At 38.2% G+C, this 18,139-nt stretch overlaps 1 protein-coding gene across 1 annotated transcript in view; it reads left to right on the top strand.

Moving 5' to 3' along the window:
- Window positions 1-13,714: 13,714 nt before the first annotated feature.
- The window catches only part of plxna4 (plexin A4), a 222,602-nt gene continuing 218,177 nt past the window's right edge, over window positions 13,715-18,139 (top strand). Inside the window, exon 1 of the mRNA XM_032590154.1 lies at window positions 13,715-14,285. The gene's annotated coding sequence lies outside the window, so the exon portion shown is untranslated. The remainder of the gene's footprint in view (window positions 14,286-18,139) is intronic.

The raw sequence follows: 18,139 nt of genomic DNA, 5'->3' as shown, positions 1-18,139 counted from the left end.
ACCGTTTCCTGTTGGGAAGGAGAGTGTGTGCGTGTTTGTCTCTGAACAGTGCCTGTTCTTTTTCTTTGGCTGAATTTGCGCCTTTCTTTTTCCTCAAGTCTTGTCATCTTTTGAATGTGGAGAACATAAATCCATGTCAGCCGTTGTAGGTTTTGTGTGTGTGTGTCCTTTTGTGATGGTCACTACAACTGTGCGTCTGTGGAGCTTGGAGGGCGTAAGGAAATCAACAAAAGGCAAAACCAAGAAAAAAAAGAGTATTTTGTTTTTGCACATTTTCCCTACTCATTCAGACACACGCCCCTGTATCTGTGACTGGCATGCTGAGTACAGACTGCAGTGCACTGCCCAGCTCTCCGTGTTCTCCTATCGGAAGACTGCAAAGTTAATGAGTTGTCCTGGGACTTCTTAACACTTACACACAGAGCAAAAGGAAAACACATGCATTTTTCTGCCTCTACATCCAAGAGTACTGTCTGACTCGCTGTGTTCTGCAACAGATTTACGGTAGAAGCTTAAAGAAAAGAAAGTGTGGATGTCTGGACACTTAATACCTACAATCTGCCTTGTAATATAAATATATATAGTTACTGCAGTGCTTCAGTTTTTTAATATGGTGCAGTCAGAAGTTTACTTTGACTGATCAGCGTGATTTTTGTATTAATCTTAGGTGTTAAATGAGGCTGAGATGAGTGTGCCAGATGAAGAACGTACATCAATAATAAGACAGCAGGTTGACATTCAAATGCTGGAACTGCCCAAAACTCTATTGAAAATTTACAAACTATACTCAAAACTGGTTCTGTGCCAGAAAACCAAGCAATGTGGCAGAACTCTACCAATTCTGATGAGAAGAGTAGTCAATATTTTGCTAGCATTATTCCAGTAGCTTGCAGATGGCTATCATAAAGACTGTAACTTCTCTACAATTTGGTAAGGGACATCCATCCAAATATCAGGTTGTGTTCGTGTGTGTGTTATGTGTATTAAGTTTCAGCATTTAAGTCTACCTAATTCTTTATTTTTGTATAAATCACTCACTTGGAAGGAAAAGAAAATAGTGGTTCAAATGCATAAATAAAGTACAAACCCAAAGCTCTCCAAAGAGCCACATTTTCTTCCTTAAATTTATTATTTTTATAGAGCATAATCCTCAGTGCGGCCTCTTAGTCGATATTTGCAAGAAGAAACAAACCCATTAATTTCAGACATGCTCTTTCTTTTAAAAGTTAAAATGAAAGAAACTTTTTATTGCTCATTTTACTCCTTTCAACCAGTCCTCTAAGCCTTTTAGGTAAGTGCTTGCAATTGTTAAGTGGTGACTTTTCTTTCTTTCTAATGACCACATCTGCTGAAGCACACACTTCCTCGAAGTGAAACCAAATGGATCGAACATCTGCTACTTCCTGTCTCTTCTCACCCCGACCGGTCCGGGCAGATGGCTGCAGACCTTGAACCTTGTTTTCTTTTTCATTATGTCCCCAAAAACTGGCTCTCCGGAAAATTAAAGTCTATTCCTGAAAGGTGCCTGAAGGTGAGTGATGATGACGAAGCTCTTTGTTTTGTTTTCCTTTCCTCTCTCTCTCTTCATTCATTCATACTAATCCACAAATGCCTTAAAATGTTGGGAGATTATATCAGCAAACAGAGAACAGGTGTAAGACAAAGAACCAAAATGTGGAAGATGTGAAGTGGATATGCAGTAGCCACCTTTTGGAGACACCTCCTTTGATCTGGCTGGCAAACATTGCTCTAACGTCACCGTATTGTTGAAAAATACCAAGGTTTTCATGGAAATATGTAGTATAAGAGACTGCTTTTGATCCTATAAAAATGGTGTACTTTCAACTGAAAGTGGATGTGACCTTCAAAGAGGGCATTGGTAAAGATGTTGGGCATTGGACTACTTTTTTGTCTTACAAAAACATGGGATCACATTTACTGACATGTGGCATTTACAAGTGAAACTGTATCATATATGTGAGAGGCATACCTTTTACTTCCTGTATGTTTCTTAATTGTTTTACAATACACTGTAAAATGAACCACATTTTCTACCTGAACTCTAAAAGTAGGTTTATTTTAGTTCCCTCTCATTTATACTTCTGTTGTAGCTTTAAAATTAGTGGCTAAAGGAATGTACCCAGCTTTGCACTCAGTAAATACGTGTCCCACATAAATGAGGAAGATGCGTGAGGAGGAATATGGGAGCGATCGCTCACACCATTTCTCCACTTTCAATCAATAACACAGTGATTCTAATAGACATTGATTGCATCTGAATCCCAGATCCCAAGTCACAAATGTGATTATAAAATGGCCAGTCTTGACACTTTATTGAAAACAATGAGGCTGGAAGAAGAAACGGGAGGAGGGCAGGGAATGGGAGTGACTGGCTGGGAAAGATGGATTAATCTTCTGCTTGTCAGCTCGCTGAAGCCTCCCCCTTCATCCGTTTCGACTTTGGCCTGTTTGCGTGCACATGGTGTTTATGCAGAAGGCAAATCTGAACATGGTCTGCAAGACATGGCATAATGTGTGCTTTGTGTAGAGATGGACTGTTGAGAAAGAACAACAATCTTTCTTAACAGTCATAGCCTAGCTGTATCTTAATGCTCTAATGTTTAGGTGTGATAAACTATTGTCTCAGACTCCATATTAGATATCAATGTTGGCATTAAGCAGATATAGCTGAAATTGTTCTCTTTCAATCACCAGCTAATTTCTCTGCACAGCTTTAACTTCACAGATGAATTTTGCTGTCCAGATTAAAAGATTAATAAAATCATTATTCAGGTTTGAGTCTTTATTTTTAGTCAGACGGCAACTAATCATTTTAACTCGATTGTAACTAATTACGGCTTCCTACTTTTAAAGCACAAAATGTTTAAGTCTCACACTGTTGGACGATAAATCACTTTAAACCAATTCTGAGTTTGAAACCCAACCCAGTATGCCTGATCAAACTATTGATTGCTTGGTCATCAATTCTAAGGTTTAATTTACAACAAATCACGTAAAAATGTTTTTGTTTTTTTAAACACAAAAGTCGATTAAACAAATATCTCTTAGTTAACTCCATGGCTTGGTTTTCTTCGTCGCACATTGAAAAAATCAACTTAGTGCTGACTCATTTGAGTTCAGTTTAGAGTTGTAGCTTTTTTGCTTGTCATCCTTGCATTCAAAAACACTGCTCATCATTTTAGAAAGATCTCCAGCACCAGCAGGCCGCACCAGATGTTATAAGTACAGGTGGGCGGATGACGTGTAGGAAGTGAGCTGACGTCTGCCGTTTGATGACACCATATGGTGCAGGATAAAGTGAATATTCCTCGAATTCGCAACAGAAACTGAGAGGCAACAAAGTTTGAGCTCATAGACAGATGTTAGGTTTTCATAAAGTCTATGTTTCGATATTTTATAGCTTTATTTGTGGCTATCTGTAGTCCCGGCTCATCTTTAGAGCTTTCTTTTGCAGTATTTTATGTGGAATTGATTTTCAATCATAACAATAAACACTCAACAATTTCTATGCTTCTACATCTGCTTGAATGAATGTGTGTCACCTGTGTAGGTGTTTATACGTGCATGTTGTCTGTTGAATGCAGCAGCAGTATAATCAGATGTTCCCAACCGACCTGCTGGTGTCGCTTTTCATAGTTATGAGTTTTTCCAGCTTAGTTTACATAATTCCCTCTGCAGTGAATTATTGCTAATGGAGCTGTTTTCTCGCCCTTTTTTTGTGACGCAGTTCTAAATTAAAATGTTATTCCACCATTTTCTAAAGTTACTCATCTCTTACTGCAAGCTAATTTCTAAAAGTAATTTGTTTTATGCTTGATTTCTATTCAACAAATGCTGCCTGTCACTTTGGATCGACTGAAACAACTCAGCCTTTAAAATAGATAGAAAAATGTTTTTCTCCTGCCTTTATATCTTATTTTACAAATATCTCAGAATGGGACCAGAAAGTATTGCTTTATCTACAGTATGAAGGATTATCAAAGGCAAGGTGGAGCCTGGACTAAAGCATTAAAGAGGATTTCTTTTGTAACCGTGACCGCAAATGTAAACCACAACCTTGAGCAATAAACGTTTTACATAAAGGCAAGACATGTATGTGTATATATTTTTTGGCGCATTTTCTGCATACAGTCCTTTTTTAAATCAATGACATGTGATGTCTTATCTTGAGCTTAGGGGATTGAGAAATATAAATTTCTGCCATACTTGTGTAGCTTTGGTGGAAAATAAATAGTCAAACGCATCAGGTGTAGCGTTTTGTTCCCATGCCAGGGCAGTCAGAGCCAATGTTTGTTAAAGTACAGCAGTCCCTGCTCTATACACCTCCATGAAAAATGTGCATGTTTCAGTCTGTCACTCACTGCTGTGGCAACACATACCCCACTTTCTTACAGAGTGGAATGGCCCTGAGTGTTTATGACACGGATTCACACATGCATAATTACACCATTTAATGCTCTTCTGACTGATTTGGAAGACAATGTTCAATTTGAAATGTAAATGCACTTCCTCCATGTTCAATCAATTAACGCTGGAAACAACATTTGGATGCAGCACGTTGTTTTGCCTTCCTATTTCTCTTGTCTGTTCTTGTTAATGGCACTCACTGCACATTATCTATTAAGGACTGAATGAAGACTTAATGTCAAGGATGTATAGAGCCGTAATGAAATGCATTTTCAACAGAGTTCAGTGTAAGCACGCTTGACACGTAGCAAGTTGCGAAAATACGATCGAGCTCCCTTTGCAGCATGAGACAACAATCCCAAACTATACAGTATGTTTCATACAGAAGATATAAGAACTAAAACCTATGACAGGTGCCCTCCCACAGAGCCTGATGGGAACATTAGCAATTCAGTCTGGTATTATGTGGAAAGACAGAAGCTATTAATACAGGAGAACATCGGTGTATGGGAAAAACTACCTGCCTAAAATATTTAAATAGTCTTGTAAGTTTGCTTTAGAGTTGTTTTATTTTCTGCAAGTTTCTCAATAAACATTTGTTGAATATATTGAAGGCTAGGTTGAGCTTTTCTGTTTAGTAACATATATCCTACACTGACCTTTCAGTCTTTTGGCCCCAATACTAAGATGCTCTTTGCTGTTTTTGCTTTGAAGGTTCTAGTGTGAAGTTACTCACAGAGTTTATGAGCTAACATCATTCTGCACATGCACATTCATATTCAGTAACTTAGAATACCATTGAAAAGTGATTTATTTCGGTAATCTAATTCGCTTAGTGAAACGCATTATAGAGATTAATTACAAGAAGACTGATTTTCCAAGCTTTTGTTTCTGTTATTTGTAAAGATTTTCTGCTTACAGCAAATAAAAACGCAACAACAAAAATAACTTTGAACTGATCCAATTCCCACATCAAATAGAACTTTGTTTCCCTCAAAGTTTATTCACAATTAAACCACATTTCCAATTGTATAATTTCTCAAGTGTTTGTGTCTGAAAACTGCCTTGGGAGACTCTTCAGATAAAATGTTACTTGATGTGAGCCTTAAGATGTGAACGTCAAAACCTGGACCTAAAAAAAAAACGAACATGAATGTAGGATATAAAAACAGTTAATCAAAAATAATTCGCCAGTGAGTGCACTCCGAAGGGAAAGAGAAAGGAGTTGTGGTGAGGTGTAATATGCAGCCGATGCCATGCTGAAAGCTTCTGGTCAAACTGGTGTAAAATACTGCTGATAGATGAGTATATCTACTAACCACAGTGGTGGATTCCCAGAAGTGCTGACTGCCTTCTGTGTGTGTGGTTTCCTTGCGTGGCGAAAACAGAAAGGATAGACGAAAGAAATACAAGCACATTCTTACACTTGGCTTTCTGAGCTGTTCTTTCTCTGCCTCCCATGCTTTGTTAAAAAGACGAAACTGTTTTTTTCATCTTGTTGGCAAACAGAAAAGAGTTTTGCAGGACAAATCAAGCAAAGAGTTATCTGTCGCGTTTAGTTTCTGAAGCTGCCTCGCTGCCACTGTTTCAAATAGTTTTGGCCCAGCTGTCTTGGATTTCACACATTTAGGATTTGTTTTGCCACGCAAATTTGCTAAGGTTGAAAGAGCCAAGTGCAGACTCCAAGTCAGGAAGCAGATGGACGAAATAAATGTAATAGCTGATTTACTAGCAGACAACACAAACTATAGAAGCTGCTGTTGCAGGTTGTCCAGACATCCGCTGACTAAAAGCGGTGGCGTGGAAAGGGGAACATGATGAAACGAACCTCACAGGAACAAATAAAGACAAAATGGTTGTGAAGCAGAAACAGCACGAGCCAATTTCATTATAGGAGTGTTGGGCAGAAATATTCATTCCCCTTTAACTCTTTTACAATTTTTTGCTTATACAAAACTCAAGGTATTTTAATGAGAGCTTTTTTGATATACAGTACAGACCAAAAGTTTGGACACAACTGTGTGTCCAAACTTTTGGTCTGTACTCAACACAGACCAAACGTTTGGACACACTTTCTCATTGAATTCAATGAGAAGGTGTGTCCAAACTTTTGGTCTGTACTGTATATGTCATATGTACATACAGTATATGTATTATATACATAAAATTAGAACAAAGAAAAACATAACTGGGAATTCAAGGGGAAATTATGCATTCAAGCTGAAAAGTGCGGAGAGCATTTCTATCCTTTCTTCTGGAATCATTACTTTGTTGAGCAACATTTTACTGTAATTTCAGCTTCAAGTCCTTAGAGGTGTTTTTATGAGACAGATGGTAAAATTTTGCCATTTTTTTTATTTTATTTTATTTATTTATTTGTTTTTTTTTAGTGAAGTTACTCAAAGTCAGCAAGAGTTTAATAAGATTGTCTGTCATATAATATTTTAAATCTTGCCACAGATTCTCAATTGGATTCAGGTCTGGACTTTGACAGGACCGTTGTCCTGTTGGAAGGTGAATCTATGTCTCTTGAACAAGTATTCCTCCAGGATTTCCTCTTATGTAGCGTCACCCATCTTCTCATCAACTCTGACCAACTTCCCTGCTCTTCCCAAGACATGAATCCCAACTGGACTCTTATTAACTAATTAGAAAACTCCTGAAGGTAATTAGTTGAGGGCTAAATGGAGGCATGTCCTGGAAAACCTTTTACTTCACAAAAGAGGACAAGTATGAATAAGTCTATCACATAAAATACAATCAACGTACATTAAATTTGTGCTTTTAATGTTGAAAATGTGAAAAAACCTCATCTCTTGACAGAAAGTAAAACAGCAACCAAAGCTGAGCAAGAAATAATGAAAAAAAGCATCCTGAAACTTAACAAAAACAAACCTTTTTTTTTAAAAAAAAAAAAAACAAGTATAGAACACTGCAGCTCTAAAATAAAGATATGAAACCCATAAACCATGACATAAAAATCCATGACAGCAGGTGACTCCCAGAAGACAAAGAACAAAATAAAACACCAGCAGAGTGAAGGACAGTTCAGAAGATCTTATAACTTACCATTGCATTAGGAATTCATTTAAATATTGAATGTTAGGACTGCTTTAATATCTTTTGAGCATTCATTTTCTGAATGAAACCACATTCTGTTAATGGCTGTTATTCCTTCTGTCATCTAAACAGTTGAAAGCACCCACAACTTCAGCCACCACCTATTATGTCATTTCCATAAGTTTCTTTATGCTGCGCAACTTTTATGCTTGGTAGAAGAAGCTTGAGACTCTTGCTAACCTTTCTATTATCATTTTATCTTTGGTTGCTGTTGTTCTTTGCCCCCAGCTATGCCTCCCCCAACCATCTGCAGAATTTATCCCAATGGAGGAGTTTAATTCTGCAGGGAGAAGATGAGGCATGGTCAGGGTGGCTTTGTCTGGTTCTCCATGGACATGAGATTGGCTCTCTAGAGAAATAGCTGGCAAAACATTGAATCACCTGGCCATGGCCTGGATGGTCTATGCACATACACACACATACACACACATGGATACAGCTTTATGGACAGACAGACAGGCAGCTGCTAGCTTGATGGGGAGGCTGATGATACATGGATGAATAAACATTCAGGCGACATTATAAGCCTGCAACACACAAGTGCACGCATTTACACAGAAAGCAGTAAGTCATCAATATGTAAACTAACTAATTATATGACTGGGTGACACAATCAACACACCAGTTCATCCGTTGTCATGCACTGACTCATACACACATCCTAGATATCTAGAATTGTCAGCTTCAATACAATTCACTATCCAGTAACTTCCAACATAGATTGAGAGCTGAAAACCTATTTAGGGTCTAAACCAATGAGATATCACTGTCAATCATTGTGTCTAGACAATGCATACTGTATTAGTTTAGAGATAGACTAATAGATTTTCTACAAAATCAAGTGGATTTGTGTAAAACTAGCTCTTTCGGTTTGTCGGTGTTTTATTTTTTTTAACCAAGGGGAGCGAAAGCTTCAACAAAGAAAAGCAGGAGGGGAAGACACCTTTATGAAGATGGACACACTAAATGTGGCATTACCACCAGCAGCTCATAAATATCATAATCCCTCGGATAGTGACGACTTGTAAATTACAGCACGGGCACGTGTATATATGGAGGGATACACTGAAAGAGATGAATGCCTGTTTTGTGTGTGACAGTCAATGTGTACAAGAAGGAGGACCCACAGGAACAGTACACAACTGTGGGGTGATCCCTGCATCCCCACAGGCTGCAGATAAACCACATACAGCTGTGTTTATAGGGGTTCACTGAGTTAATTCTAAACACAGGGACGCGACGCTGGGTTATGTGTGGGCACACACACATCCACACAAACACAGTTTCAGGAAGACAAGGAGAGCCACTGAAGTAACACAGTGCCAGCTGGCATCAGGAGACAGACACCCGCACATCCCTGCAGCCCACTTGACTGCATTAAAAAGGCTTCATCAGAGCCATTCATAAGTCATCATCTCATTTGCAAGACAAATAGGGAAGTCAGATTGGTCAGCGGATTTTTACAATAGCAAAGCACTGAGATAGCATCCTGTTTAAACGGCGAGCTGGCACAGCTTCTGACCCTACATGGAGTCAGTACAAGGTTGCAGGAGAGGAGAGCCGTAAGCAGGATTTAGGAGATCAGTTTACTTAGATCATCAACTCTAAGCCACTACAGAACTGTTAACATCTTTTATTTATTCCATGCGTAATCATTGTTTAACAATTAAATAAAGAGTGAGACAATAATACAGTGTCATGCAATACGTATTCTTCTGCTACTACGCTACCAGTTGTGGAACACTGTGGAAACACTGCTATGCAAGTCTTTTATAATTTTTTTATTTGTTGTTGTGTTATCATGTATCTTTGTGTTAATGTCTGTGTGGACCATGTGTCTGTTGAACAAATCAATCAATCAATCAATCAAACAAATCTTTACCAAAGTAAAGTGGGTTGACCAGACACATGCAACATTTTTTTTATTTTAATTTATGAAAAAAAAGTTAAATATGCATGAAAACTACAAAAAGTACCACAGCTGATGTAGGTCTTAAATAAAGTTCTTCTGTGGGGGCCTCTGGGTGACCTAAACAGCACCTAGAAGGGTAAAAACATCCTTTTGCATATAGTCTTTGAGTTACTTTCCTTTGTCTAGCGTGAGGAAGAAAGATTAGGACCATGGCTTTGATTAAAGGTCACTGCTACTTTCATGTTGCAAACTATATCAATATTGGTCATCTCTAAGCAAAACTAAAAGTTTAAATGTATAACAATAACAAAGTTTATGTATATATATATATATATATATATATATATATATATATATATATATATATATATATATATATAAATTGGGTTTAATGGTCAATGAATAAGTAAATTAATTAGGTTCAAAAAATCTTGTGTTTAGGTTTTTTAAAGGCTCCTGTGTTTTTCCATATGATTAATTTATGATCATGCAGAGCACAGATATGATCCTGTTCTTATAATGAAAACTAATTCCTATTTTAATTTAATCCAAGGATGTTTGATCTAAACATGAACAAGACGATTTAGGTCCCGCATTTCTGACCTTTTATGAAATGACTATTGTTGCTGTAGATTGCAGAGCCATTGATTTGCTTTGCTTTGAAACTTATCTGATAATTGACAACCACAGTCTGTTGACTTAGCTCTGTTCCATTTATTGAGTAAGTTAATGAACCCAATAGGCTTGCTAGTTTATCTACACGTTTTGTCCTTCAGATGACACCAGTAGATGCCCTCAGAATTGGACACAGAGACCAGACAGTAATAAATAAACATAGACCTGACCTACGTTTAAATCAATGGTTGGTTAAAGACCAAAGCAACTTCTGCAGATTAATCAGCTGAGAAGAGGTCAGTTCTGTGGTGGTGACAATAGGTGTATAAAAGTATATTTTGTACATATTTTCATGTATTTGTTTACTTTTTGTAAGCAAATAAATACACAAAAGTAATGGTAGGTAAATTGCTTGAATTTAGGGGTTTTTTTTGCCCCAAAATCTGCCACTAACACATTTTTCTTCGAACCAGAGAACTTAGACGTATTCAACTTCCTTTAAGTAGGCTAGATCCCAATATTAAGACACTGTACAAAGATTTAATTAAAGCATACAATAAATGAAGAGTTATCACAGGTTCGGTAAAATATAGCAATAAACACAATTCCAATGCAATCTGGAAAATGTGGAAAGGTTTTGAATTTTCACTGGATTACCAAATGCAGATTTTACATGTCTAAGTATTATAGACTTTGAAATTAAACTCATGTACTTGGTCCAAGATCCCCAAATAACTTTTTTGGTCAAATGTATATAGTCACTTATTCAGTACCACACACAGCATGATAATACATGTTTGTTGTCTGGTATAGGCCTGACAAATATCAGTTTTAGTATTTAAAGCCTATTAGGAATCTGGAACCTGGCTCTTTAGTGACTGAAATATGGATATATATATATATATATAAAGTATCTATTGCGTTTATAGGATATTAGGATTATTATTAGGATATTATAGGTCCGATAGTCTATCCTCCAGATCTCATTTTAATTACATTGTGCACATTTCATTTTGAAATAAAATAAAACAATCTTTCTTTCATTATTTAATACAGTAGCAATGCAAAACCAATTGCTGCAAAATATTGAGATTTATTTTCTATTATTTTTTTCCTATTGAAGACTGTTTAGTAAAGTTTCCTTTCAGTACATGTGAGGGCTAGTTTTTAACGGGTTTAATATAATCGAAAAATGTTCTGCTTTCAGGTCAACAGAAAGCCCGGCGCTAGGAGGGTCAGGAAATACGCAGGTGGATTTGATTATTAATTAGAGCTCCGAGTGTTTACACTGTACGAAGGGCAGGCTTTCTGACGTTTTAATAAACATTTGAGTTTTATAAAATTGTAAAATGTTTTGGAACAACTGGGCTAATTTATATGAAAGTTGGATGTGGAAAACGTGAGAGGTAAGAGTGTTGTTTTATGGTTCTTTCTCTGTTCGCTTGCATATTATTCCCCGAAGCTATTAGCTTGTAACACGGCTAACCTAATCATAGGTAAGCTCGTCGTTTTAAGGTCCGTGTAATATAACTTAAAACTTTTTTTCGTTGAAACTTGTTTTCGATACTTACTGGGCAAAATCAAAAGCTGCATTTAAGTAGCGTATTGTTTTTCAAATGTTTGGCTAGCACTTCCTTCCTTTAAATGACGTCAGACACGTCATTTAAACGGACACAAGTCAGTATGGCGGCCTTTGTTTGTGTTGTTGTTTGTGAAATGTTATTAAAATTGGCCAGGTAAAAAACACAACAACAACAAACAGCTGTTTCAGACGGTGGGGTCAAGTCGTACAATATGCATAAAATGGTTTTATAATTTTTGAAATTTGGGAAATTAGCACAACATTCTTGTTCCTTCTTGATCATTATAAAGTGATTTTAATGCCGTATGTTGGTTTTAAATCTTATTGTATTGTTCTGTCACGACTGCTTTAAATATGCTATAACCTTAAAAAATGAAGTTAAGACATTATTACCCTCTTCTTTTCATTGTAAGCAATATGTAAAACCCAGTCAGTACAGTAAAGGAAATTTTACCCTATAATATTGTTTAATGTTTTTTCTTAGAATGTGTTGCCTTTTAAATATTCACAGAAGAATGTCAATAAGTGGAATACAATTGTGTGCAACGTGATGTTAAAGTAGCCATCAGACTTTTATCAGCAACCAGTCAAGTGTTTTGAAGTTTTTCTGATTGCAATGTCTTATTAATTTTACAATATTGCTCTGATTAGATGTTTGGTTTGCATGTTAATATTAAAAACAAAACAAACAAAAAAACTTGAGAATTGTCAAATATGCTATGTCTTTGAAGAAGAATGTACTTTTAACAATTACTCATTTGAATGCATTCGTTTTCAAACGAGATAATTAAGTCTACGAGGTGTACTTGAATGCACCATAAGATTATTATCCATTTGCATAAAAATCTGTGTAGATGTGGTGTGACTAAACAATACAGCAGCACTAGTGTGGAAACACGTCTTTGTGGTGAAATTGGTCTCAAAATGACAAAATGTCAGTGAAATACGGTTAAACTTGTTGACAGAGGAGTGTGCAGGTGTATTTATGTGGTTTGCATTCGGCTGTTTGCATTGGTTGTAAAGACTAGTTGGCCTGTAGGTGGGGCTCTGATGCAGTGTTTCAAAGCGAAAGTCCCCGCTCTGGAAGTGAGAGCAGGGGGACAGGAGGCAGGACAGAGGGAGAGGATGCTGCTGCAGACTCTTTAAAAGACCTTAAAACTCTAGATTCAAAAAAATGTAGCTGGTTTAGGGGTGGTAACTGAATTCCCCATTACTACAAAGGGTTTATTTGGACACTTTATAAACTCATATGGTCATTTTATTTGCAGAATGTGCTTCTTTGAAACCAATACAGCCCATAAAAAGTGTTGCTTGTATAATGTGTAGTCTGTGTTGATGGATTAGTTTTAAATTGCTTTAATGTGCACATAAGGATATTTTATGGAGAATGCTTTATTCCTGTACCAGCATGCAGCTTATTTCGCTGAATACATGATTACATAATTAGGCTTTTGGAATATTAATTGCTTAAAATGCAAAAGGGTGGTGGGGGTGCATTCCCGAGGCATGTTAAATATCATCATTAAGGGGGGAGCAGATTTAAATCCCTCACAACTATGCAGAGGTCGTAATTATGTTGCTGTGTGTGCCTAATCTCTGCCTTTAAATGATCCTGAGATTAGATGCACAAATCCGATGATCTGATCATTTCACCCCTGTATTGTAAAAATTCCATTTTTGGCATTGCCAAATCCCATTCTTAGCGAGATGAACGCATTACAGAAACACTCTCCTGGCATCACTGTACATTTTACAAAGCGTAATACTGCATGTTGTCCCTCTGTGATTTGAATAGTTAAAAACGCAGCTATTAATTGCATAATTTGGTCGATTTCATAAACATGCGGTCATTAAAATGGCACTAGTGGCGTGCTTTAGATCTTGTGAGGGCTACTCCTGCCTTACAAATACTCCTCTTTGACGCGGGCTGTATTGTTATGGTCTAAATGCGCATTGAGCCTCCAGCCAGGCTCCAAGAATTTAAGATAAACCAAATCCCTCCCGCCCTTCGATTTGGGATGTCACTGCGGACGAGGCAGGGACGCAGGTGAAAACATTCGTCGAAGCTCCATCCTCTCGACCCGAAGCTGAAACAACTCTGCTTGCCTTCCTCTCCACCTCTGTCCGTCCCTCCCTCCGTCCTCCCTTCCCTCTCTCTTTCGCACTCCGCTGCAGCAGCCTCAGCACCTCAGTAGGGCAGGAGCACCGCACTGAGTCACATCTACACTACACGCACGCACATTCACGCACACAGACGCAGCCTCCTGCGGTATATCCCGTGTACGGCGCAGCGGCTTTTCCCACGGCATACCAAGTGCGTCCTCGCCGGGAGATGGGAGGTGCGGCTGCCGGGTCTCAGAGCGCTCAAAGCGGCTTGGTGTAGAGCCCTGCTGATCGGGGAATGCCGCTGGAAGTCTGCTGCTATTTCTTTTCCCAGTGCAGGAATCGCATTTTAACTGTGCCGCTGTCCGGGATTTAAAGTGAACAAGTCGCTTGATCAGGATATATCGTTATTCTGAACCTTTCTCATTTTTGGGGAGGGAGTGAGCAGAGTTGGGATTTGCTGTGGAGGTGCCCCTTTCTCCGCAGTGTCGATGCGGTTGTGACTGATATCTGCATAGATTACAGGTAAGGAAATAGTCTTTTTAAGAGGTTAGTTCCATCCACCAGGACTGTTTTATAGCGCTTTTGATGCGATAATAGCCGTAGATCAGGGTGGGCTTCCTACTGCACCAGCCAGGTGACAGGAGGCGTGTTGCACCTGTTCTAGCTGCGCCATGCCCGCTCAGCTCAAGCGATCGGACAGACTTTATCCCGCTGCAGGATCAGTCACCTGTCCCTCACAACAGTATGACTTTTGATATTTAGTACCGCAGAAAACTAAATTACCTGCTACTCCGCTTGATTCGGGACCTTATATTGCCCGAGTCACCTAATTTTTGCGCTGCCAGTGCCCTTCATGTGAGCCGACGAGAACAGCATCCCAAACTGTTAGTCGTCCTCTCTTTAAAATGATTAAATATTCGGTCACACATAGTGCCTAAAGGGATTGAAGTAATGTACATGCCTTGCTTTAAATATAGGGGCGTTCAGACTGCTTGACTTCAAAAGGAATCAGTCTAGACTTTGCTTTAAATTATTGAAATGGTCAAACTAAGTAACGCTCCATTTCCCACGGTCTTATCTGACATATTTAGAGGATATGGCTTTCTGAAAAGCTGCAGTTTCATTTCAGTAAGGTATTATGATTTACGTTGGGTGGATTTTATGCAGACTAAGTCGACATGCTAAGGATAACTTTTCTGCGTGCTCTTTGTTTTCACAATAAATATCAATTATGGAGCAACTTTGTATACATTCTGAAAAACTTTTTTAAAGCTTCCTTCTCTCAGAGCAGTTCAGGTCACTGGGATATACCACCTTCTTTAAGGCTGAATTTAACATCAGAGGCCATCCTATGTTATCAGACTAGACTTTGTCTAAGTTTAATGTCAGTTAATTTTATTGTTGTGGCCGAACTGTTTTAATTTTACGGTACTTGGAAGATTAGACATAAACTTGTTTTAGGAATTCAAATGTTTGTGCAGATTTTAACCCTTTGCATGCTCAAATGGTTAGACTTTTTTACTCTGTCAAAATAACTGTAATGTGGCTTAATATAAAGGGGAAATTGAAACAGATTTATTTAGCATACATTTTTTTTTCACAGCAAATGATGTAGGGATCTTTGACTCAGTACTCAAAGTTAAAAACTAAGAATTTTCTTTTGTTTTATTGGAAGGTCAACCATCACCTTATTCTCCCTAACTCAGGGTCACTTTTCTACAGACTGTCTGCATTTGAGTTTGAAGATTTGTTGGTGCTAAAACTGTATTTGAGATAAAAGTGAAAGACGCATGACATTGCAGACTGTTTTGACATGCTACATATTCAGCCTTGCAGTATGAATTATGTTTTATGGTAAAGTCTGTCTTGTACATTATTCCTTAGCTCTCTTTATCATTATATCTATCCTGCATTCTCTCCTCCGTTGCTCCCACTATTATTTTCACCTCATGCCCAGAAAGCTGTATCTCCTGCCTGTAGATAATGCAGAACCCTGTTACAGCAGTGGCTCTGAGCCCCTCTACTGGTTTCTCTCTCCTTACGTCCACTTTTTTATACACTCGGACTGAGTGTATGATTTCGCTCTTACTCTTGCAAATCCAATTTCGATCATCTTATAATTTTTGTAAAGATCACTATTGTCAAATATCAGATAGTTTGATTCCTATATGCTTCTATTGCCATGAGAAATTGTGTATTTCTTGCTGAAGTTTTGGATTTTTGTTCTTGAAGAACCTGGTTGGATACCACAGTCATAACTGTCTTAAACTTATAGGGAATAACTTGCTGAAAACTACTTGGCTTTTGAGATTCATGTGCATGTATTCAAATTGCATGTTGACTTTACTTTTTATCTCTTATTGTGACAAGTTTTTTTTTTTTAATTGATATCTTATTTTAACACATCTCTGCATGTGTTTACTCATTAGCTGTGTATATTCTGCTGTTGCAGCTGTCCTGGAGCAAAAATATTTAGTTCCAAAGCAGTCCGATAATCCCATTTTGTCATCATTTTGCATCCTTGTCTTTTCATCAAATTCCAACTCCGTGTTGACCTCTGTGAACATAGTAACACCCTCAGCTGTGCTAATTTTCCCTTCCTCTTCCTGCATGCTGTCAATCAAAGGCTGCCATAGGACTCGGAACGGCAGCTTTTATTGGCACATAAGCACCTCACATTGACATACCAGCCCCGGTGTGTCGGCCAATGTTACGGCTATAGCGCTGCAGTTTGACAAGAGCAGGCCTTGTCAATATTATGACTTGCTAATGGATAAACTCTCACTCCAGCCTTGGTAGTGAAGACATTAACTGCGTTTTGGGGGCAGTACCCTTGCAAGAATAAGCGCCACATAAAATCTTTGCAGCGTATTCATGTCAAGGGAAAACTAACTGAATATGAATGGGGAAAATCACTGACAGATTCTCCATAGTGATATAAATGCCTAGTGGCCATGTAGGCAAGATCCAGCGGAAGTGTGTTTGTGTGGCTGAGTGTGGGTGTGAATGATGCATCTGTGAATGGCTGGCGAGGCCCCATATGAATACTTCGGTCACAGAGACGTATCGTCATGTCAGACTGAATGATGCGTCTGTGAATTAGACCTGAATGGAGTTCTCTGTTTGTTCTCATTCTCTCTCCCTCTGTTTCCCTCCCTTCCTCCTTCCCTCCCTCCCTTGTACACACTTACACCCCTGTGGGCTGTGACAGGACTACCAGACACAGGCCAGTGTCCAATTAGGCTCGCTCCTCTCTCACGCCACCCAACACCACAGAGGAGATTGCAAATTGTATTTCTGTGTCCCCAACTGTTCTTCCTGCCGTCATGTGTCTAGCATATTTCAAAGCAGTAAGAGACAATGACAGGGATGTTAACCTGAAAGCAGGTTTTAGGTGGTGTGATTCTTCCCCTTTTTTTTTTTTTTTTTTAGCTTTGATAATAGTTTGTTTCAATGCCTTAACCTTTTCATCTCTCTTATACCTTTTCACCTATAGTGATACTACTATCAAACTTTTATTAAAAAATGAATGAGAGAGAAAATCACAAAATTGTGCATTGCTAAAGTGGAAGACAAATTGTACATAAAAGTGCTGCCTGCATTTGCATTCGAGTCAACACTTTTTAGAACCACTTTATGCTGCAGTTCCAGCTTTTGGAGGTGTGATACGTCTCTTTCACTTTTGGACATCTAAACATCAATGAGGTTGCAATTAGATTTTTAGGTCTCAGCCTTTGACTAGGACATTTTAACACAAGTGTGCTGTGATCTGAACAGTTGTGTTGTAAAACTGGCAATACTTGTTTTGTTGTAATGTTAAACTCTGACTCTGTGTCAAGTATTTGATAGCCCCTAACTGTCTAACAGATTGCTGTATTTTTAGCTCCATCCACCTTCTTTTCAGCTTAGACAAACCTCCCTCTTTCTGCTAAAGAACAGCTTCCCCATAAATCTGATATGCTGCCATCACCATGTATCACAGTGGGGATGTTTTGTTCAGTGAGATTTGCCCCTTCTTCAATATGTTTCCTATATGAATAGTGAACTGCATTTCTTCTGGCGTTATTCAGCAGTGGTCTTGCTTCATGCCATGCTTCCATTAAGGTCAAACCTATGGATTGCACCGCTCAGATAATTGATTTCATGTAGAAAAATGTATGCTGCATTAAAGGAATAACAGTTTACAAGTATGTAATTAAGCCTTTTATTATTCACCACTGCACTACATATTGATGTCTGCCCCAGCCATGACAGCAAAATCCAAACTGAGGATCTTCAAACAAAAAGATTTGTGAATGCTGTGAGAATAAATTAATACATGAGATAGCATCCATTTTAATGAGAACCGTTGCTCTCATCTGAACAGTAAAGTCAGC

This window comes from Xiphophorus hellerii, chromosome 17, assembly GCF_003331165.1.
Source record: "Xiphophorus hellerii strain 12219 chromosome 17, Xiphophorus_hellerii-4.1, whole genome shotgun sequence".
In the NCBI taxonomy this organism is placed as follows: domain Eukaryota; kingdom Metazoa; phylum Chordata; class Actinopteri; order Cyprinodontiformes; family Poeciliidae; genus Xiphophorus; species Xiphophorus hellerii.
Note: the sequence above shows the minus strand (reverse complement) of the source record. Positions and strands in the feature narration are given on the sequence as shown.